Source organism: Fukomys damarensis, unplaced genomic scaffold, assembly GCF_012274545.1.
Source record: "Fukomys damarensis isolate Sample0158 unplaced genomic scaffold, DMR_v1.0_HiC HiC_scaffold_2, whole genome shotgun sequence".
Classification (NCBI taxonomy): Eukaryota; Metazoa; Chordata; class Mammalia; order Rodentia; family Bathyergidae; genus Fukomys; species Fukomys damarensis.
The window spans coordinates 23,872,154-23,895,456 of NW_022900914.1; the positions used below are offsets into that span (position 1 = coordinate 23,872,154).

Below are 23,303 nucleotides of genomic sequence, written 5' to 3' on the forward strand. Positions count from 1 at the left end.
AGGCTGGTCTGTGATTGGGTTCTGGACTGTTCCTGGAGCCCTCCCCATGTTTTCATAAGCGCTGTGTATTAAACACCTTTCCACTTTCAATGTAGAAAGTGCTGTATATCTCCTGCAACTCAACTCTGCCTGAGAGAGGAAATGAAGGTGATCATATCGCTCCTGCCAAGGACAGCACCAAAGGACAGAGCAATGCTCAGAGCCTACATGCAATTCAGTGGGACAGAATTAGTGTTTGAAGATCACCTAGCAGCTTCTCCTTTCTAGACTAAATGTGCTAAAGGTCTGAACTTTGTCCACTAAGCAAAACAACATCTTCTTATAGTATGTTAGTTCTTTAGTATCTGTGTCATTTCACCTGCGTGTCCTTGGTCATCACATCCTATAACTCTGACAGAGCTAAGACTTAGTAAGGCTGATATTATAATCCCCATTTTACCAAATAAGATAGCAATGTTCAGAGAGTATGACAAAAGCACCCTGACAAAGATATCACCAGGGTTCAGATCTTTCAGTGTCTGCAATTCCGGTGCTAGAGACTCATTCTGCTGGATTTAGCACCAGTCTCTACAGGTTCTTGTTTACAATAAAATTCTCTAGAATCAGGAGCCATGCACTGAATTTGTACTATGTATGCCCTTGTAAATGAGTTTATGGTCCTGGTCTTTATCAAAATAATGTGGCATCCTAGCCCTGAATGTCTTCCAAGTGAATCTGAGAAGGCCCTTGCCCACAGACGCCAATATAATTGTTCTTGGACATCCTAACTTTCCTACTGCCCAACCCTGCTGTTGCACATCTTTTTGCTTCAGGATGAGGGAAGGTCACAGACCTGCTGTGGGGACAGCCATTGCAGTGGAAGAGGAGGAGAGTGAAACACTGGCACCAAAACCAGCCTCCTTCCTTTGCCAGGGAGCTTGGAAGGATCAGACCCCTAGCAAGCCCTGGGTGGTCTGGGCCCTGCCAGAGACTCTGGAACTAAGAGCAGCAAAATACCAGGCAACCATCTGGGAGGATGTCCTTGTCAGCAGTTTATTGGAGGACTTCCCCACCCTCAAATAGGGACATCAACAGCTCATCTCCAGCAGGCCTCACCCTCATCCAGAACTGTAAAGGATCTGTGTTTGCTGTCACCCCAGCAGCACGGCTGACACTCCATGGGACCAACCCAGAGTAGCCAGGACTTGAAGACGGAACTGCAGACTGCATCGCCAGGTTGAAACCATCCCAAACTTCATTTCCCACTTTATTAAGGCTTTCTAGAAGAGGCTCCTGACTCGGGGGTGGCTCACAAAGGAATTTGATAGGAAGATGTGACACCTCATTTTAAATTCCTTCACTGCATTTCTGAAGTTGATGGAGTGTTGGAAAGTGAGGCTGATAAAGTCCGCTGTCCCCTCCGAGCAGACTAATCAGACGTGAAGTCTTGGCAGGAGATAACCAGGGTATAGGAGAACCAAAATGACATCACATCAACTCTGTTTCAGATTCTGTAGACACCAGTGCCGATCACTGCTGCAGGTGGCTGGCACCCTTGACACATGGAGGTATTTTCAGACCAGGATGTCTGCTCTCCTTGACCCTGGAGCTGTCACTCTGCAGTATGCAGGGGACACGATTGTCACTATGTGTAAAGCCACACACATTAAGGGGTGGATCACTCTGGAGGCAAAGCCTGCCTTGTACTGCCATCCCCACCCCACCCCCGGCCCCAGCATTTGTGATAGGAAGGCAATGGGCATCTGAGACAAGAACCAGGGTCGTACCTTCCTGATCCCACACCCAAATAATAGGATGGGATTTTTGCCTCTAACAAATTGTTCACATCAACCATGAATTTTGAATAATTTATTCACTTCAGGAGTAAGTGGTTTCCATACAATCCTGACCACTGGTTTGCAGAGATAATTGATTTCATGTAGTTTAAAGATGGGGAAAAGAAACAAATGACAACTTGAGCAGGTTTGGAGCCAATTGCAAGTGCCGTATCAGTTTAATTATAGCACCATCTTTAGCTGACACAGGTTCTTTCCTCTTCGAATTAAAACATCCAAGCAACTTGAAATGTAGCAGTGATGAATTTTTCATGTTCTGCTCCCTACCTCGCATCCTGGCTCAGGGCGCTGTTACCAGCACACTTCGAGCTTTTTTTCAATAGATAGTTAACGTGACATGCAAGAGTCGTCTGTGTGACACAGATAACTCAGGGAAAGAGCACAAAGTAAATGAGATGCATTAGTGTCTGGATGGGAACGGAAGATAGAAGTTCTCAGAACTTCTTGTTTAATTTATAGAAACGGATTTCCCTCCTGCGCTCAAGATTTCAAAATAGTAATCATATTCTGAAGAGGAGATGTTCCCACTCCAGGTACTAATATCAATATGTAAAAGAAAATCATTAACTAGACGTACCTCTCAGCAGCATCTATTATATGTCAACAAGCTAACTGAGGTGATAAAACAAACTGTTAGCGGAAATTTAATTACTAGCCTCTGAGATTTGGGCAACGACCAGAGATTCTAGATTCATTACCCTGGCTCTGGAGGCTGCAGGAAGCAGCCATCCGCCCGGAACGAACATTTTTAATAGGTGTTTTCCTTCCCTCTGAAACATCAGAGCACCAAAGACCAGTCGGAAAGTTTACAGATTTGGTTCTTCAGGGATGGCAAGGGCAGCATGGGGATGGAAGCCTGGAACAGAAAGAAAGAAAATGAGACTGTTTCTAACCACAAGTTTGATCATCTTCACAGTGAGTGGCATGCAAGGTCATTTTGTGAGGGATTTCTGCACATTTCGCTATGTCAGACTGCTGGCCAATGGCCACTTTTTAGATGCCATGATTTATCATTTATAATAGGACATCACATGGGATCCAGTGCTCTGTGACGCTGACCAAGCTCATTCCCCTCTTCCAGGTGCCCCATCCAGGCCAGACTGGCTGCCCCTCCTCCTCCCCACCCCAACACAACCTTTACAAGGCCTTTTTGCAGGAACCTCAGGCTTTCCACCTCTGTGCACCCAGGGCACAGGGCAGGCACAGTCTTGCAAGTCAAAGGTGCCTAATGATAGATCTCTGGGTGACTCAGCTGTCACCTGGGAGCAGTCTTGCTCTAAAGTTTACATAAAAATAGCCCCAAACCACACCAGTTCCACCAAGTCCAAAGCCCTCTTACAAAATATCTGCACACTTCTGGGGGGACTTACTGTCTCAAGTCCCTGTCATCCTCAAAGAGCTTGTAGGTAACACATTTCATTACAATCCTGGCCTAAAATTCAGCCAACTTTTCAGTTTTTCAAGGAAAAGAATCAGTAGGCTTTCATGGAGTGGAAGTCATGAAATTATCCATCACACCTTGATGGGATCCCAGATCCTAGTCCTCCACCAGCTCAGGCTCCTTATACTGTTCCTTCTGCCCTCTCCTGAATGTGGGAAGTTCTAAGCTCTCCTCCTCTCGCTGTGCAGAAGAATTGAGTCAACTTGGGTTGGGGGTAGGATAATCAACCTGCCCTGCCTGGCTGGGATGAAAGATTTCCAGGGACATAGAATTTTCAGTGCAAAACACACTGGGTAGTGGACCATATTAGGGATGACTGTCCCAGCACAGATAATGCAGGCAATCCATGAAGTGACCTTTTCTCTTTGTTTTATTCATATTTTCCTTCCTGGCTTGCCTGGAAGGCCCCTTACAGTTCCTTGTTGTCAACCTTAACAGTACCTACGATTTGCCTGCAGAGATTAGAAACACCTTGGCGTCTAGGCCTCCACCCAGAATGACTGATCAGAATGTCTGGGATAGGGCTTGGGCAGTAGAGCTTGATAAAGCTCCCCAATGGTACAATGTGCTGCCAAGACTGAGGACAGGGTCCTGGGAGCAGAGGTTTCAAGGAGCCTTAAGGGTGAGCTCCCCTTGGCTGTGTCTATTCCACATTCTGAGCTATCCTGGCAGCCTGGAAAGGAATATACATTATGCTAGAATGAATGGTGTCAAAATGTGTTGTGTTTAGGGCTGGGGATTTAGCTCAGTGGTTCTGCTGCCTGTCTCACAAACTCAAGGGCCCGAGTTCAATCCCCAGTACAAAAAAAAAAAAAAGTGTTGTGCTTCTCTCTGAAACTATTGACTTCATTTTCCCCAGCCTCACTAAAAGAGCTTAACTGGTTTTATTACTCTTTCTCTCACCTTAAAGAAAAAAGTCATAGGCTTGCAACTTTCTTGGCAGGTGACTAGAACTGACTGACAATCTGAATGCAAATGACACAAACTCTGAGGCCTGGCCACCAGGGGCCTTTTGTAAAGGGAAGGCTGCCCTTAACTGAGCTACCCATATGACCTTGACAAGGCCAGGTAACTCGCTGGAAAACAAGACTAAATAATCTTCCTAGCCTCTTCTTTCACAGAACTTCTGCATTGTGGTCTGTAAACTCTGTTCAGGAGATCCTACTTAGATCCTATGATCTGAGATCCCTGATTAGGACTTTTTCAGCAGAGAAATGTATATCATTGTATATGTCTGAAAAGTCACTGCTACTGTGGATATGGAAACAAAGTTTCAAATGAAATCAAGTAAATCTGGACATGGATCTTGTCTCTTAAATTCTCTGTGCCTCGATATTCACCACGCTGATATATTAGGATGCTAACAATGATTCTGCCCACAAGAGGGGAGAAGGGCTGTGAAAGAAATAATTTTTTAAATTTATGTTCCAGTACTGGATATTGAACTCAGGGATTTACACTGAACTACATCTCTAGGCCTCTTTTCACTTAACTCAAGATCTTACTAAGTTGTTAAATTGCCCTTGCTAGGCTGAACTTGTGACCCTTCTGTCTCAGCCTCCCACAGTGCTGGGATTTCAGGTGTATAATCACCACCCTGTCTTAAAATAGGAACTACTGAATACTTACTAAACGTGTAAAGAGTCTCTGACCCCTTGCTGACATGGTTAAACAGCACCTCTCTAATTCTGCATGAATCTTCACTGGGCCTATAACTGAAAGTGACTATAACACTGACACTATTATGTCCATTTTAAGGATGGGCAATCCGAGGCCAGGATATTCTAACTTTCCATGCAGCATCTCTGTTCTTGACAAGAGAACATCCTCTTCCTCAATCCCCAGAGACTAGAAAGACCCGTAAAACTGTCAACTAAATATCCAGGCCCAGCCATCGCTTCCTCAGAAAGCCCTTTCCAGACTCAGTTAGCCTCCCTGGTTCCCCTCTATCAAATCATTCCAATTTATTGTCTTCTAGCAATCCTACATCTATTAAAATATAACCGCTTTGAGAATAAGACTTTGTCTCATTCTCTGTTACATCTACTCTGCCTGTGACTGACTGTTACATAGTAGGTGTTCAATAAAAATGTGTTAGACTGGTGAATGTATTTGCACTCTTCCCGAGGTACCAGTGATGGGGAAACCAGCTCAAAGAATGGAAGCGTGTGTCCCAGCTCTTACAGCAAGGCCCTGGGGCCTCCGGCCTTCTTGCCCACAAAATCGGACAGCTACACTTGCAAGAGAATCTGAGAAAAAAGGTGCTGAGGACTAAATGAGAAAATGGTGGTGAAGGTACTTTGACAAGTGAAAATGTGAGTTAAGTGGGAAATGTTATTATCTTCCGCCATCTGCTTGACTCTAATCTTTTTCCTCGGTGAGCGAACCTATTGATTGTAGCTTGCTAGAGGAAGCTCTCACTGTCTAATTACTGCCCAGCTCAGCCTGTCACTGTGTCCTCTGCCGTCAGCGCGTCCTGACACTGACCCCAGATGCCATCGCCCTTTACAGAGCAGCCAGTTCTGGCACTGTGCACCCAGGACCAAGGGGTAGGGCTCCTGGCCACGGCGGGCTGCTCTCCCAGAGACCTGAAGCCCCAGTCCCGCAGGAAGAAGGCAGGATCCAGGTGCTGCAGGGCTGCAGGTCACAGCAATGCCACTGACCTCTGCAACCAGACAGGCGTGTGTCCTGCAAAAAGTTTCACAGAGTCGAGCATTTTCAGACCATTATTGCCAACAGAATAATCCTTGCAAGCTATTTTCTGGTCTGGGATATTACTGGACAATAATAATGATTCTTATTTTCCTTTAAATTGTAAATTTCAAATTTTTCCAGGATATTTTCATCAGCATTGCCTCGTTTGACCCTTTTTTGAACCTGAATAAGCAAAAAGGTTGAAAGCTTTCTGTAGTTAGAATTCAAGCCTCAAAGGGGTGGACAGAGGAATTCGACCCAGGTTTCCTACCTACACAGACAGACAGCCAGCCACACTCTTCTCAGAGTCCACCCTGGCTAGAGGCATGCAACTTGAAGTAGAAACAGTCTTCAAGAGAAATTTCCAAAAGGTAACAGGGTTTTAAAAGTGCTCTTAGGGCTGGGGTATAATTCAGCGGTACAGATCTTGCTCAGTATATGGCAGGTCCCCCCGCAAAAGCTCTTACAGGATCAAAACTTTTTGACAGAAAAAACAATGGAGATATGCTAGAAAATGCATATCAGTTGTATGTCATTTAAAAAGAAAGGATATGTAAGCAAAGTGCACAGGATAGTCTTCATTCTTAAATAAACCATATTTTGGTCTTGGGTTTAACACTGAAGGAAATAAACAGATTAAGTTACTCCCATGGTCAGACACATAGAAGTTGGTTGGCAAAGTGCTCCTTCAGTGAATAGATGAATGTTGAGCTGGATTATGAATAGCCTATGCTAGCTTTCTTCGTTCATTTTAATGAAAAAGAAGCCTGGATCCAAGTATGGTGGCACACACCTGTAATCCCAGGACTCTGGGAGGCTGGCTGAGGCAGGAAGATTGCAAGTTTGAGCCCAGTTTAGGCACTTAGTGAGACCATGTCTCAAACAAACAAGAACGATGCTGGGGATGTCACTCTGTGCAAAGACGCAGGGTTCAATCCCCAGTGCCAAACACACACACACACACACACACACACACACACACACACACACATGAGAGAAAGGATTAAAATATGCCTACAAAGAGCATATAGAAATACTCAAGCAGACTGTGGAAGGATTCAAACTGAACTTGCATTAATAAAAATATATATAATCAGTGAAATTAAAAACTCAACAGGTAGCTTTGGCAGTCTAGACACAACTAAAAAGAAAATGAACTAGCATAGATAGATCTAAAAAACTTTATCCACAATGTGGTTCAGATAAAATAAAGACCAATGTAAAATAAATGTGAAGAGACACATAAGATAGAATGATAATGTTCTCTATGTATCTTCAGAGAGTCACAGAGGAGAGGTGGAGGAAAAAGGACAGGTGCCGCAGTTGAAAATTAAGAATTTTCCACAGATTCTGAAAGCCCCTTATCTTCCAAGAAAGTTAATGAAAGATAAAAATAGATGGCAGAGTAAGCCCTGTAGCTGGTATAACTTACAGAAATATTTGGATCCCAACTTTTGTTTTAGTTGCAAGTATTGAATACATTTTCAACTTATGATATATTCAGCTTACAATTTACAAGCTTCCTGATACACACACACACACACACACACACACACACACACACACACACATATATATATATATATATATCGTACAAAACCATATCTCATGTTGTGCTGGGAAGGGGAAGAAGTTTTCCTATAAAGTCTGATGTGACCTTTGCTCACCTAGAAATCACTGTCTTCAGCAACGTACAAGCAATCCCCAGCTTAGCACGGTTCAGCTTACAATTTAATTTTTTTTTTTTTTTTGTATGGGGGATTGAACTCGGATCACTGTGCTTGGAAGGCAAGTGGCAGAACCACTGAACTAAATCCCCGGCCCTAGCTTACAATTTTTTAACTTATGCTAGTGTAGCAGCAATACATGTGCAGCAGAAACTGTAATTCGAATGTTGAATGTTGCTCATTTCCCAGTCTGGTGATTCATGGTCAGTCCTTGCTTTCAATGCTGGCCTGTGGCAGAGAGTGACAGCTCCCAGTTAGCCACCAGATGAGAAAGAGTAAGGCCCTGGACTCTACTGTAGACTGTGTGCTAAGCTGTGATATTCACTATGTCAGCTGTATTAAATGCATCTTTAACTGATTTATTCAACTCACAATTTTCAGGTTTGTCATGACACAAACCCATCTTTCTGTGCTGTGCGTTCTCACTGTGTTGACTTTTATCTTATTATTTAGATAACTGGTATAGTGCTTGTCTAGCATGCCCAAGGCCCTGCATTCAATCCCTAGGACTGGCGGGGGGAGTAGGTAGCCAACTTCATCTGAATTATTTTGATATTGCCCATATCTGGGGGTTTCTTTCAATCTGAACCTGCTACTGATGTTTCTTAATACGATGACCACATGTACTAACCATATACCCCACACTATAATTGTAGGATACAAAAGACAAATGAAAAATCTTAAAAAAAAAAAGAGAGAAAAAGTATTATTTTTCAAAGGAATGATCATGAGAGTAGTGACTATCTTCCTAGAAGGAACCATGGATAAAAGTATCCTCAGTGTGCTGGACAAGATCAGCAACCCTAAGGCTGAAGAAAAATACATTTCAATGCATTTTCAGACTGAGTGATTTCTCTAACAGACTCTCACTGAGGAAAACCTGAAGATTATAGAAGATACAGTTCTACATTTCAAAAAGTATAAGATGCAGCCAAAGCAGTTCTTAGCAGGGAACTTTTAACTTTAAATGATCATATTAAAAATGAGGAAATGAAGACTAACACCAATGCACTAAGCATCTGACTTGAGAAGTAAGCAAAGCCAGGGACTTAACTACAGCCTAATTTCTTGCCACAACCCAGCTCGCTGAGAATGAATTATATCTAAGAGCACGTGGTGAGGTTGAAACACAAGTAGCAGTGAAATCATTGAATACCATACAGTAAGAGATGACACTACATTTCCATGTTTCCTGAGGTTTTACTTCTGGGGCTGGGGTGGCAGGATGGCCATCAGAGGGACTGAGGTTGGAGAGCAGGGGGAAGAAACATGACCAACTCGCTCCTTCCATCAAAGTGAGGAGCACTTATCTGCCTGTATCCTCAAGGGTTTTATTCTGCTAGAGCCAGCAGAAGCACATGAGGAAGGAAGCAGAAAGATTCAGAGGAGCCCTCAATAAACCTGCAATGGTCGGATTTCCCTTTTGAGGTAGGGGTTGCACAGAAAGGAAACTGAGCACCTCTCCTCTGCATTGAAGAATATTTATGTCCTTGGTTCTCTCAAACGAGTGTGCACACAACTTTGTCACCTGTTCTTGGATGGAATCCATGAGTAGGCAAGAGCAAGCACGACAGGATTAACAGAGTCCAATAGCTGCAGTTGACAGGAACTCTTCACTTGTCTAACATTCATCCCCTGAGCACATTTGCCTTGATGCTAATTGGCTGTATGATATTGAAACAAATTGCTAGGATCGCTAGTCTCATTCTAGCTGATGGTATGAGTATCACTGATGGGAAATGTGCTTTGGTGGGGAAGAGGTTATGAAGATGAGATGGTGATCGTCACCAAAGGTTAGCTTCCTCTGGGTGCCTGGTAGAAAGCCTCCATTCTCTGCTGGCATCTCACAAGCCTTCTTCCTGGCAGAGCCAATGGTCTGATCCAACCATTTGGGTAGAGAGAAAATTTAGGAAAATGTAGTTATTGGTGGTCTGAAATAATTTGCATCTTTTAGAGTCTCTGAGTTGCCATTGTTCCTGATTTGCTTATTCATTTTTTTTTTTAGTTTTAATTGAGTTTATTGGTACATTTTAGGTATACAGTACAGTTACATTCATTACTGGAATCTTGTACCTTTACATGACAGGTCTTGGTTCTCATTTTTTCCCCTTGTCCCTGCCCTCTCTTCACCCTCTCCTCCCTTCCCCATTTACAAACACTTTATTTCCATTTTTTCATTTTCTCATATTTTTTTTCTTTTCCCTTATCCCCTTTCCCCTATTGCTTATTCATGATTTTTTAAAAAAATTATGTGTTCGCTTTTTTCTTTCTTTCTTTCTCTACACAATAAAGGGTCTGTATTGCAGGGATGATTCGGCTTAATTTAGAATCACCTGGAAGACAACTGCATTGTTACCTGAGTCTTTTCAAGGCTGGTTGGATTAAAATCTGGGGTGGGGGTCCTGGCTGCAGCATTTGATAGCCTCCCAAGGGGTCCTGATGTACAGTGAGGGTTTGAATCCCCTTCCCAGGTCTCCGATCCTGGATCTATGGATTGGTAAGGGTACACACTAGACTTTGAGTTGTGTGAGTCACACCATGAATAACCAACCTCAGCCAACCTTCTGTGAGAACCCCTACCCCACATTCTCCCACTCTCTATAAAGTATCCTCTGGAATCCCAAGTCAGAGTCAGAACCCTGGTTCCTAGGGCCAATCTGATATGTTAAGGCAGAGGAAACCTTGGCCCAAACTAATAACCAAACAACTACAATGCACCAGTTATATGCTTACATAATTGCTAATCCTCACAGCCTCCTTTCAAAGCAGGACATATCGTTTCCATTTTAAATCAGAAGCAAGAGGCTCAGGAAGGATAAACAACTTGACTAAGTGGTAGTCAGCAAGTCAGTGCAGCTACATTTCAAACTCAAGTTCTGGTTCTAAACCTACTTTCTTTCTATTGCACACACTTGGTTAAATCTAGGGCCATGCCCTCCCAGACCAGGAAAGGCGGGGCTTCCTGTGCAGAACTCCCGGTCATGGGTGGCCCCGAGGGACGATTCTTCACTGATGGGAGCGCCTGCTCAGCTCCAGGCCTCCTGTGGAGGGATACTGTGCTCTTGATGAACATGCATCAGGCTGCCAGCCTCAGTTTGTATTTTTACAGTCCACTAATTAGGCCATTTTAACTAATTTGTTTGCATTTTGTACGAGCAAGTTGGGCTTTTGGATTGACTAATGTAATTGCAGCTGGTTTCTGCCAAATACAAATTACTCAGTCTAGTGTGGGCTAGAGAGAAAAGCAAATATTTAATAGACATCAATACCCTCATAGCTTTTTAGTGGAGCCCTTTTTTCCCCTATGGAAAGTTGAAATAATTTTTTTCAGCATCTGATTGAACTTTCATGTTACAGAATTATTTTTTAATCATTTTTTTTAAAAATAATGAGGCAAATACTTTACTGGCTCTGTTGGGGTTTATCTTTGATCCATTTATCCCTAAGCTTGGGAAACTCACAGGACTTTTCCATTTCCAGGCCAGCTCCCCACAATCTTTCTGCTTCCCCACAATCCTCCAGCAATCAGCAAGCAATCTCCATTGTGGATTGTTAGGGTTCACAAAGGCCCAAGAAGGTACTAGGCCAGAGTTCTCTGAGTGTACTCTAGGACCTTGTCAGAAAAGCCAGTCCTCAGTCCTCGTGCATCACGCTCTGGGAGTCGGGCCCAACAAGCTGCTCTAACGAGCATTCGAGGTGACTGCGATCCATTGATTTAGTCCAAGCATCCCATTTTACAGCTGAGGAAATGGAGACCAGAAGGAGCTAGCACTTCCTTCACTGTGCATTCCCCAAGTTAGGTATAGTGCCTGCCTTATTGTAAGTAAGTAGTAAATCTCTGCTGAGTGAGTAAATGATAGAATGAATGAGGCAAAGCTAGATGTGAAGTCTCATAATTCCATTGTACTCTACCAGAACTTCCTCTCTCACTGGGGGAAAATGGAAAATGAAAGAACAACTTCTTGATTCCTGCTTTGTGAGAGGGAAACACAACTGGGGCTCAAAACAGTGCATCCTGAGGCCTGGCCCTTCCAAGGATGGCAGCCCACTCCTGGCCTTGCTCCCAAGCTGTGTGCATTCTCCCTAGTGCAGTGGGTAGACCAGTCCCAACCCCACCAGGAACTGTTTGTGTTGCTTACATAGATCCTGCCACTGTCTGGGGTCCAACTGGCCCCCTGATGGAATGATTTCCTAACCAATAAGCTCAGCTCAGCTGGTGAATGGTGAGAAAGGAGCTAAGCTCCAATTCACGGGAGAACTGGTTTCTAGATGGAGTAAGGTAGTCATTCAGGTTAAGTTACTGGGGAGGGGAGGGAGAGAGAGAGAGAGAGAGAGAGAGAGGACCCTCAAGCTTCCAACTGCAAACTATGGAGCCTGTGTGGTCCCCCTGGCCTGGCCTGCTGACCCTCTAGGGAATAAGAAGGAGCAGGGCTTGTGAGTTTTCAAACAAACAAGACTCTCCCAGGAGATGAGGAACAGGCTTCCAGAGACGGTTCTTGCCTCATCCCTATCCTGTTAAATTCCTCTAGGAGCTAACTGAGCAACTAAAGGTACCAAGCATGTGCGTTCAGACACCCAGGAGCTTATGTTCCTCTAAGCTCACGTCCTGGCTCTCTTTGCCACACAGCTGGCCACCTCCCTAACGCTCGCTCGGTGAATCCTCCCTGGCCTCCCTTGGGCACTCCCTGCCTGCATAGTTATCTTCTCACTTCTCTGTGACCTGTCCTGGGGAAAGAATCTGATAAACTCATTTGCTTACAGATGGTAGCAATTAAGAGCTGCCACTTCCACTCCGTAGATTTGAGGTGAAGACTCCTTGCCTAATTTGGGGTAGAAGGTTCTGGGTTTGCACAGGCACCTCTGAAAACAGGTCCCCTTCCAAAGAAAGTATCAATCCTCCTGTGGGTGCCAAGCTCTGACCCAATAGGCCAAATCAGCCTCTCCCTCCAAGGAGTTTGGAACGGTCCTAGAAGGAAGAGAATGGGTCTCTGCTGGCATCCTGAAGTGGGGAAACACCGGACCTCGAACTGAGCACCCACCCCACCCCAGGTACACAAAGGAGCGGAGAAAAACAGTCATCTTCCCAGGGCGCCGCTCTTCGGCCATTTGGTTCCCTGGTAACCTTAGCCTAAAGTCTCACTTTTTTCGTAACGTTCAATTGACTGGATTTCTCTTTCTTGAAACCAGGATGTTCTCTGAGTCCTTTCCAGAGTCCGGGGGTGACTCTCTATGGAACAAATGAGTGGTGCTTAGCCCAGTGGCTCCGCCATGCCGGTCCACTCACTGGCACCTGCTGGCTACAGTGGGCAGCCTGGGTGCTTGCTCAGCAGAGAGCAGACCCACCCACCCTCAGAGACTCTGACTGCGACAGACTGAGCCCTGTGGGTGGATACTTGGATGCTGCTTCCTGCGGAGACCTGAGGAGGTTCTTGTGATCCCTGCAGACAGTTTTTGCCCTGAAAGGTTCTTGAGTTAAAGAATTCTATTGTAAAGGCTAATTCTACAAACATTTATCAGGCACCTAGCAGGAACAAGGCAGTGTTCTAGACGTGAGGTCTCTGTGCTCACAGGTTTATATTTTAGGCCAAGAAAATGGAAACAAGCAAGTCAACAGTTACCTGAAAATGTCATTTCAGAGGATGAGAAGTGCTGCGGAGACATCAGAGTGATGTAACAGAGTGACTTCAGGACAAGGTAGACCAGTTCTTCAGGGAAGGTTCTGGAAGAAGACGCCACTTGAGCTGACTGCAGAAATGTGAGGGAAGAGCATCTGGGCAGAGAAGAGCTGGACCTGTTGTATGGTGAAGGGAAGCAGGTCAGTGAAGGGGTCATCAAGTTCAGGGAGGGCACTGGTGTGGCGGGGTTGGGTGTGTTCTGTGGAGACACACTGAATATGGATGGGAATAATCTACAGCAGCGGAGGTGAACCTGTGGCATGCGTGTTCTTGTGCTTTTCTTTTAAGGCAAAAGATGTTAGTGTAGAGCTGTTTCGTTTATACACTAACACCTCAGCATTCAGGTTTGACTGTGGTGTTGGCACTTCGCGGTAAATAAATGGGTTTGGGGTTGCAGTTTGGTAATCAGTCTCTAAAAGGTTTGCATCACTGATCTACAGCTTTTTGGGTGAGGACCCCTAACCTTACCCAGGAGAGCCAGGAAAACAGTAAGGACCCACGCAGTACTTCCTGCTCCTGTTGACGTGCCGCCCACCCCCGTCCGGCCCACACTTCCATTCCTGCGTGCCTTCCCCCTCCTCAAAGCACACAGTGTCCTCGCTCATGTCAGATCCATTTCTGGGGCCGGGCAGGGATCAGAGCTAGCATAGTTGGCTGGCACCCACTGGGTGGGTGTTGACAGGGTCCATCCCTCTCACCACAAAACAAACCAAAGCCCACTCTTTACCTGGGCTGTGGAACCTGCCTCCTGTCTCCCTTCTCATCCCTGCCCTGGCCCTCCAGCTGCAGTGCTGTCAGCTTCCCATGCTGATTGGACCATTCCTTCAGCACCTTCACGCTCTCTTCTAAAACTGAGGTCAGCACAAGCCTTCTTTTAAATAGGTTTTATTAGGAGTATCTGCTGGTGATATCTAATAATTATATTCATCTCAGGGAACTGGAACATACACATATAGCATCTTGATCATTTTTATTCCCCCTCCCCTGCCTTCCTCTTCCTATCTCCCCAACCCCTACCATTTCTCTTTTATTTTGTTATTAAGTTTTGGGTTTTTCACATAAAGAAATCACGTGATAGTTAACCTGTATCTATTTAGTTCATTTAGCATTTGGGTCTCAAGATCCATCCATTTTCTTACAAATGACTCAAATTTATTCTTGCTTATGGCTGAGTAGTCCTCCACTGTGTATATATACCATGTTGCCTTTATCCATTCATCTGTTTATGGGCATATAGGCTGCTTACATAACTTAACGATTGTGAATTGTGCGTCTATAAACAGCCCTCTCTTTTTGTAAATGGCCCGACAGTAAACTTGTTAGGGTTCATAGGCCATATGGTTAGAAGCACTCAGCCCCATCCTGGTAGCACAAAAGTAGCCACAGTATATATAAGGGCACAGGCAAGGCTATGCCTATTCAGACTTTGCTCACAGCACCAAGTGTTCTACATATCTGAGCCATAGGCCATAGTTTGCCTAATCAAGTACAGTGTGTAGCAAGTACTCTTACTTGCTACAGCAGTCTGCTCTGTCAATAAAATTGGGATAGACCAGGGATTTGGCTCAGTGGTTCTGCTGCCTGCCTCGCAAGTGCAACGTCCCGAGTTCGATCCCTGGTGCCACAAAAAATAAAATTGGGATGAAACCTCAGATAAGAGGCCGAAAGGAGAAGTAAAATATGAACCAAAGGGATGGCAGAGTGAAGAGGAACCTAGAGAAGAATGCCACACTGAAGGGTGTGCGAGATGCCCCCTGACCAGTGTCAGTCTTGGGACTTGGCTGTTCACAGATAGAAGAAGCACAGCATAGGAGAAATGAATGTTCCTGGGGAGCAAAGAAGGCAGGGACCTGGCCAGGAAACACCTGCAGTTGGGGAAAATAGATTCAGGCTAAACTATATGTCATCTGTGCTGAACACACTGGAGCTCACCTGTCCTGTTTCTGTCACTCCCAAGCAATTACTCCATACCTTCCCTGTTCTTTCCCTCGGGACACATGGCAGGGTTCCTGCCAATCACAGTCAAGACAGAGCCCCAGCCACGAGGAGCTTGAGGCTGCAGAACGCAAGATAAACACTCAATAGAGGGAGATGTCGTTGGATGGAGGGAAGGGAGGGATTTCTGGGGGACCCAATGCCTGGGGAGCCTACATGAAGGAGGGGTCAGAGGAAAGTGTTTGGGACATTTATGCACAGCGACCTGCATGAGACAAGGCCTGGAGCTGTGTGAATGTCCAGAGAAGGTATTTCGGGGCTCCTCCCTGCAGCAGTGCCTTAAGCCTGGCAGCGCCCTTGGAGGCAACACAAGACAGCAACTCAGATTCTACCCACAAAGCTTTGGCAGAACTTTTCCTCACTCATGCTCTGAAATGGTTAAATACAAGAATATCTAGGATGTAGGAGAATGTCTAAAAAGCAACCTGCATTAATTACTGCACGCAGGCTGTAATTATAGGTTAAAATGAAGGCTGTTTTATTTGTCAGGTGAGAAAATGGGATGCCAGGCATCTGTAAGGTTTCCTGTCTCTGAAAAGTGCTTCCTTCACCTCTGCTCTCCACTCATCTTTCCACAGAAACTCCACACATGTACACACATTCACACACTCACACACATGCCTGCACACACTAGACTTTACCTCAACCTCAGAGTTCTCGTCTGGGACTGCACCCTTGGCTTGAGCATATGCTCATCAGGCAAGACGTAGTAGAAATCTCTGATTTTGAAAAGAACCACTCAAGGCTTTTTCCATTTTCTTTTGTTGTTCAGTATAATGGAAAGATTGAACAGCCAGTAATGAAAATGAGATGTATCTGTCTCTTATCTTTTACTTTTTATGCCCAAAACAACTTATAGGTGTGCACGGAACAACCAGGTAAAAGTCACCCCTGATCTTATTTGAGCTTTTAGTGGATTCCAGGTTGTGACATATTACCCCTACTATTTGTTACCTGGTTTGATTGTCCACCTTGACAAATTACATGGACAATTAACACATCATCTTTTCTTCTGTGATGTCTTGGGCAGCAAAAGGCAATTGGTTCAGACATACGAGGGCCTGAGGTGGTCTGATGTGCATCCTTTCCCGGAGAGTTAACCCAGGGCCCTCTACTTACCAACCTTGCCAGACAAGCACTTAGCAACTGTTGACATTTGTTCTGCCCTACCAGGACTGGCCACTAGGGATGCAACTGATTTCCTTTCTTTACCCAAGCTAGGTTGTGAGGAGGCTTGGCAACAATGAGATAGCTATGTTTACAGATTTCGAATTGTTGAGTTTTTGTGACCAAAGACCTTTACTTGTTAGTAGGGTCTCAGAGGGCTGGAAGCCATGCATGCTGAAGTTGGATAAGTGGATGACAGACAGGAAGAAGGACTCCTTCAGCCAGACATCTCAGGGACCTCTCAGCTATTCCAATAAAGCCAACCTCTAGAGGCTAGGATTTGTGACTCAGAACCAGGTTTTTTTGAGGGGAAGAGTCTTGATAATTTTGAGACTTGGAGGAAATGGTCAAAGCTGGTGAAGCCTGGGTGTATGAGTGGATTACAAGCCTGCATGGGGGGCTGTGAGCCACTTAATTAGAGTAACAGATTGCTCATACCTGGCATATTCTCTGAGTAGAAAAGGAAGTAGCAAAATGGAATGAGAATAATAATAAAGAATTAGTTGATATCAGATGTTTTCTCCTAAGTTTCTGCTCACCCAGGTCTGACTACTACAGCTTATAATTAGTCTCTGCTTGCAGATGTGTGGTTCCAAAGACTTGTGGATTAAGGAGAAACTCTAGAATTTCTCAGTACCTGACAAGTTGTAACGTGAAAAGCTACACTTAGTCCATTAAAGATTTTCCACAGTGACATTTGAGTGCAGCTTGAGAAATATGCCACCTTGCCATTTATCATTTTCAGGGCACGGGTGTCGGAAAGGAGGTTGCTATGAAGCACAAAACAAAATGGATTGCACGTGTAGAGGTGAGCTGGCGAATACTGATAAATGTACTTCACTGAATGTCAGCAAATGTCACTTGAGAAGCCATTTGCAGCTACCATAACACTCCCAAACCCAACAAAGAGTGGCAAAAACAGGCAAAATGAACTGGGCGTCTAGCTTCCGCATGAATAAGCAATCAGCCCTCTCAGAAGTTATACCACAAAGTTGTTAAACTTGATAGAAGAAGCTTTTTTCAACCATACTGACGCACACTGTAGACTGCTACAGAGAACTGGAGACCTTCTGAGGACATAAATGCCACCACTCAGGGCGGGACTTAATGACCTCTCCTAACTCAGGTGGGTGCCTTCCTTTTTCATGTAAAGAGATTGGCTATCCCTGAGGAATGCTTTCTTGGTTCCACCCGCCTTGTTTTTGTTGCTTGCGCTCCTCCTAGGGCCTCCTGTGTGCCCCACATCTACCTGATCTACTCTCCTCCGAAGTGTGGTCGGGCACGACTGAGAGCTTGGCCTGTGTGCCACGACTGGAGAATGCAGTCCTCGTGTGCCATAGGCACTCACCCTTGGCTGAGGGTTTAGTCCTCGCTCAAAAAAGGGGTTTCTGGTGTGTTCTCTGATTATGGACTGTTTCCTTCTTGGTGACCTGGCCAAAACTTTGCCTCTGTGTAATTTAGAATTTCTGGAATCTGGGTTCAAGTTTTCTTCAGATTTCAACCTGGATCAAGATGTTCCTCTCTTCCTCCTCAGCTTGGTGAATCTCCAAACTTTGCTGCAGGGAAATAAATGAGAAAGAAGATCCTATTCTCTGAAAAAGCTCTACAGGGAAATATGAGACGCATTAAAATAAAATTCCGGGCTCTCTTCATTTTCTAATCTCTACAGACTCCCCCCAACACATACACATAAAGTCATCTCATACTTTTTCCTCCTTTATACCAAGAAACTTACAGAGTAGCCTGAGTTCCTCTGGCCTTGTAAATACACCACACACACACACACACACACACACACACACACACACACACAGAGGCATATCTTCCCTACAAATTGAGCTCAGCTCAGCACATATTGGAGCAATGCTGTGGTATAGGGCCTCCCTCACAAGAAGCCCTTTGTTGACTATACATCCTTGACTCGAGCCCTGAATGTGCTAATGGATGGACTTCCCTCTTCACACTGTTGTACCGTATGTTCAGCCGGTGTACGTTGAAATGGAACACATTTTACAACCAGGAAAAGATGGCCTCTTGGGAAAGCAAGCTCCCCTCAGATGAACTCAGAGGAACTATACACACAGGAGGGGTTAGAGACTGGCCCCTCTTCCACACTTACTGCAGTGTCTTTCATAACCCTTGGTACTTCCTCCTTTTGAATTAGGTAACTTCCCGGGGAAAGGCCTGTGCCTGGGTCTTGGGAACTCAGAAGATGTGTGTTTATAATTGAAATTGAATTGCCCTCGACTTGCAGACTTTCATGCTTAGTTTAGGAAGAAGCAGTGGCTTGTTTAGAAAAAAGATGATGAAAGCCAGATCTCTGGATCAGAAGTGGAGGAATCCCTAAGGGAGGATGGGACACAGGAGACATCCTGTGTGGGGCAGGATCCAGAGGACAGCCTGGGACCATTTGCCTTGGCTGAGGCACTTTCCAAAGTCAGCCGTGTCCCAACGTGTGTGACGCCACTCAGACCTAAAGATCTATCACAACATATAAATATGTCCTGAGGAAAAAAATGAGAGGTTTAGATTTCCCACTTTGCTGGTATTGTTTATTTTTCTGGCTGTAATTTTTAAATTTGTATTTTAAAGCTCAAACTAATAAGCAACTGTTTCCAAGAGAGGAAAAGAGTAACAATGTAAAACTCTGTTCAGAATTGATCAATATCATCTGAGTCCTACCATTGCTGGAGGGCAGAGCTGTGTAAAATCCAGCCTCCCTCCTGTTCTCCTCTTTAGAAAAAAAAAAAACAAAAGCCCTGTTACACATACAAAGAGAGTGAAAGTTGTCTCTGTCTCTCAGGTAAGAAAAAATAAAGCCAGCTTGGATGAGAGACTTTACCTGCTCATTAGTGGCAGGACCAGTTTCCCCTCTTTCTAATCCAGAGTGGGGATGCTCTCAGTGGACTCTGTACATACTAACCATTTTGCATCCCGAGATGCTCCAAGCAAAATGCTAAATGGGTAGCATAAGACAGGGTATTAAAATACAAAACTACTAAGAATGGCAGTATCTCTGCATAGGGAACATTAGTCCACAGAAGCCTCTCTGAGTGAGAACCTTCTACTGTGTGAAGCCAACGGGCATCATTTTGTCAGCTCTGGACATCAGCAGCAGCAGCCTCGAACTGACCTCTGCCATCCGCCTCAAGGGAGAGAAATATGTAACATTGAAGCAGAAGAGAAATAAGTGAATTTCAGGTTAATGTATCATCTGTCCTATGGAGAAATGTTCAGAGGAATCTATCCGGCTTCTGAAAATTTTTAATTCCTTTATTGCATAAATATTTTTATTTGTCTACCTTATATCAGACCTGACACCACCTTAACTGGGTAGTGATTTTGTTTACATGTCACCCTCCTCGCCCTCTGCACTCCTGCTTAACCTTTACTGCCCCGTTCAAATGCCACCTCTTCGAAGAGCCCTTCTGAGATTTTTCAACTGTACACATCTTCTCCTCAACAACTGTCTGCTCTCTGAAAAAGAATCTCTATCTTATCTCTGCATGACTGAGATGGTCTCTCCTAATCGGCTCTTTAAAATGGGATTTAATGCTACTCCCTGACACTGAGATTTAAACCATTTTGCTTTAAACAGTTTTCTCCTCCTACTTGGCTTTTGGTTATGTCTAGATGCAGCATAGAGTAAAAGGGAAAGATACAGATGAAAGAGAGGCAAATGGATGATCTATTTGGACTCTCTGGACAGTGGAGACAAAATCAGACTGGCTGACTTGGGGCAAAGGAGCAGAATTAGCCAAATAATTGCACAGATCCTGTCCTTTGCTGGCATTAATATCACCCCCCGCCAACCCTTTTAACAAATATGCTTTAGAGACTTCTGGAGTTGAAACCACACCCAGGTATAATGGAGAGAGTTCGTGTTTTATTTTAGATTTGCCAGACTGAAGAAGGCACGAAAGCTTCTTTCTTAAAACAGTGACTTTTGCTATTTCCCACAGGAAAAGTCTGGGTAGGAACTATTACCCTTACCCTTTTTTATCTCTGCCTAGGTGGTCACCAGAAAAAGAAAGCCTACCCCACCAAGCCCACACTGCTAATTTTACTATTGAAAACAAAGATTTTTTCCAAGGGATTTTTCAAATATTAATAATGCTCTTGATGGAAAAATTTTCTTTTGTAAATCAGGAATTCCCATCCTTCTTCAGATACCTGATGCTGTTTTATGGATCTTTCAGGGAAGCATCTTTCTTAGAAATTTTTTGATCCTCTTAATGCATACAATCCCCTAAGTAGCCAGAATGCATCAGGTTCCAGCCACATAGTCCAAAATAGTGTTCAAGTCCCTTGATAAATGCTAAGTTTTAACAAGCTTGGATAACAATTATTGTGTTTTTTTAAAAATCCTCACTTAACAATTCAAAATAGCCCTCCCTTATCATTGCAAATGATTCATTTCAGATTTTATAAAACTCATTATTTTCATGTCCATGGGGATGGTGCCTGATTTTATGAAGAAACAAGATTCTTAAAGCTTTGAAAAGTTAAGAATGATTGGAAAGTTTTTTCTCCTCTCATATAGCCACATGGGCCAAAAACAAAGTGTGTATATATATATATATGTATATATATATATATACTATATATATATATATATATATATGCACACATCCATTTATTTCCAGAGTGAGAATTTCTGCTTTTGCTGAAAGGAAAAAGTTTTTTAAATAAGACAAATCTGTACATGGGTGTTATTAGAAAAGATGTAAATTTACTGTGTCCCTACTAAGGAATTCACACTGGGAGAAGTACCTTTGTCTAAGGAGCATTTAAGGAAATTTTAATATCCAAACAAAGGCAGCATTACCACCACTATCCTTTCTCTCACCCAGAAGAGAAACAATTAATAATTTGCATATGCTCATGACACAAAATAAAGACAAAGGGCCCCTCACAGGCCTTGGTTACTGCGGAGCCCTTAGTAAGCTGCACTGTTCTAGCTTCTACATGAATAGCGTTAAGCTCCATAACTAAAAACAGGGGTTCTGAGCCCTACAGTCCATTCCCTCAGCAGAAGTGTGTTTCCAGATCAAACATCTCCCAATCTCTCCATGAGCTTCTAGGCAAACAGAACATATAGTTCCAAGGGGAAAAAAAATGTATATACTTTGCCCTTTTTATTTTAATGGCCAAACATTGTAATGGTAGCTAAATAGAAATTCTTGTCTGTTAATAGGTTCCTTTAGTTTGTAATAAATAGGAATGCTAATGACTAAAATTTGGTATTTGGTATGCATTAGCTTTTGTGAGCTTTTCTTTACAATCCTCATTGACATGCAATATGGCAAGCTTCCTTTGAAACATATTTATAAAATAACTACAGTATAATTAAACCAACAAAGCCATCTTTTAAGTAAGCTATTAAGCTCAGCTTTTTTTTTCACCTCTGTTAAATTTTATTTTAAAAAGAAAAATAGTTATGCTTCAACCCCACTGTATGTTTTATTCTGTGCATCTAATATTTCCTTTGCATCTACAATCTATGCATATCTAATTCTTTTTGACAACTATGATTATTAATGAAGTGCTACTGAAAGATATGCTTCATAGCTTCTTCAACAAGAATAATGTTTTTTTGTTAATGGAAATGGTAACATATCTTGACAGATACAGTATATAAGATATGCTTTTTTCTTAATTGTTAATATTGCCGTGATGAATACACAAGAAACAGATCAACAGATATGGCAGGTAATAATCAGCATAGATGCTATTTTATTCAATGTAACTAAAAATATTTTAATGATAGAAAAGCAATAGATAAATAAAAGCAATTATGTTTAATTTTGCTTTCTGCGTGCCGGCAATTTTTTGGTTGTTGCTGCGGTCGCCTGTGTTTAGCAAGGGAGCCCTGAGCGCAGAGTGATCGCCACAGAGGCGGCTCTGCCTTCTTGCAGTCAAAGAGCTCTGCAAGCCGCCCTTTCTCTGCTCTTCCCGGCTTCAGCCGAGGCAGAATGCTGATCCGTGACACGCAATGGCTCAAATCCACCTAGATCCCTGCAGTTTTGCAAACCATCTCCTCTCCCCAGGCCTCAGCGTTTCCCAAAAGAAAAAAGGAAAGAAAGAAAAAACATTCCGGGCGTGGGGCTGGAGCAGCTAAAGCAGTCTGGGGCTGTTCCTCTGCCTCCTGGACCCCCGGCTGTTCTGCTCTGCCCCGCGCACCTCTCTCCTTCTTGGAAACTCCATTCTCTCCAACGAGGGGCTAACGTGCCTCCTTTACCCATCCCCTGCGCAGAGAATACACACAGTTGACATCACTGTTATAATCTTTATTTAAAACTGTTTCCAAGGTTACAAATTACCGTGCCTCGTATGCAACAGGTTCCTCCGAAGCGGTATCATTACAGATTAACTGTAATGTGTCGTATTAGAATAAAAACATAAAGGATTAGGCAAAAGGGGCGACGCTCCAGAAATAACGCCGGAGCGCATCTCGACTGCGAGTCAGCCGGCAGAGACGACGGAGACGCAGAGCGTCGGGGCGCCGCACCGCCCCGGAGCTGGACCCTTGCTCCTCGGCTCCCGGCCCAGGCCCTGAGCGCTCCAGATTAACTGTAATGTGTCGTATTAGAATAAAAACATAAAGGATTAGGCAAAAGGGGCGACGCTCCAGAAATAACGCCGGAGCGCATCTCGACTGCGAGTCAGCCGGCAGAGACGACGGAGACGCAGAGCGTCGGGGCGCCGCACCGCCCCGGAGCTGGACCCTTGCTCCTCGGCTCCCGGCCCAGGCCCTGAGCGCTCTCAG

The 23,303-nt window shown here is 44.1% G+C and overlaps 1 long non-coding RNA gene across 3 annotated transcripts in view; it reads right to left on the reverse strand.

Moving 5' to 3' along the window:
* Nucleotides 1–1,900: 1,900 nt before the first annotated feature.
* The window catches only part of LOC117286160, a 34,255-nt gene continuing 12,852 nt past the window's right edge, over nucleotides 1,901–23,303 (reverse strand). For all 3 annotated transcript variants that reach the window (XR_004517321.1, XR_004517319.1, XR_004517320.1), the window contains 2 exons: nucleotides 13,316–13,488; nucleotides 1,901–2,691 (listed from right to left, as the gene is read on the reverse strand). This is a non-coding gene — a long non-coding RNA (uncharacterized LOC117286160). The remainder of the gene's footprint in view (nucleotides 2,692–13,315; nucleotides 13,489–23,303) is intronic.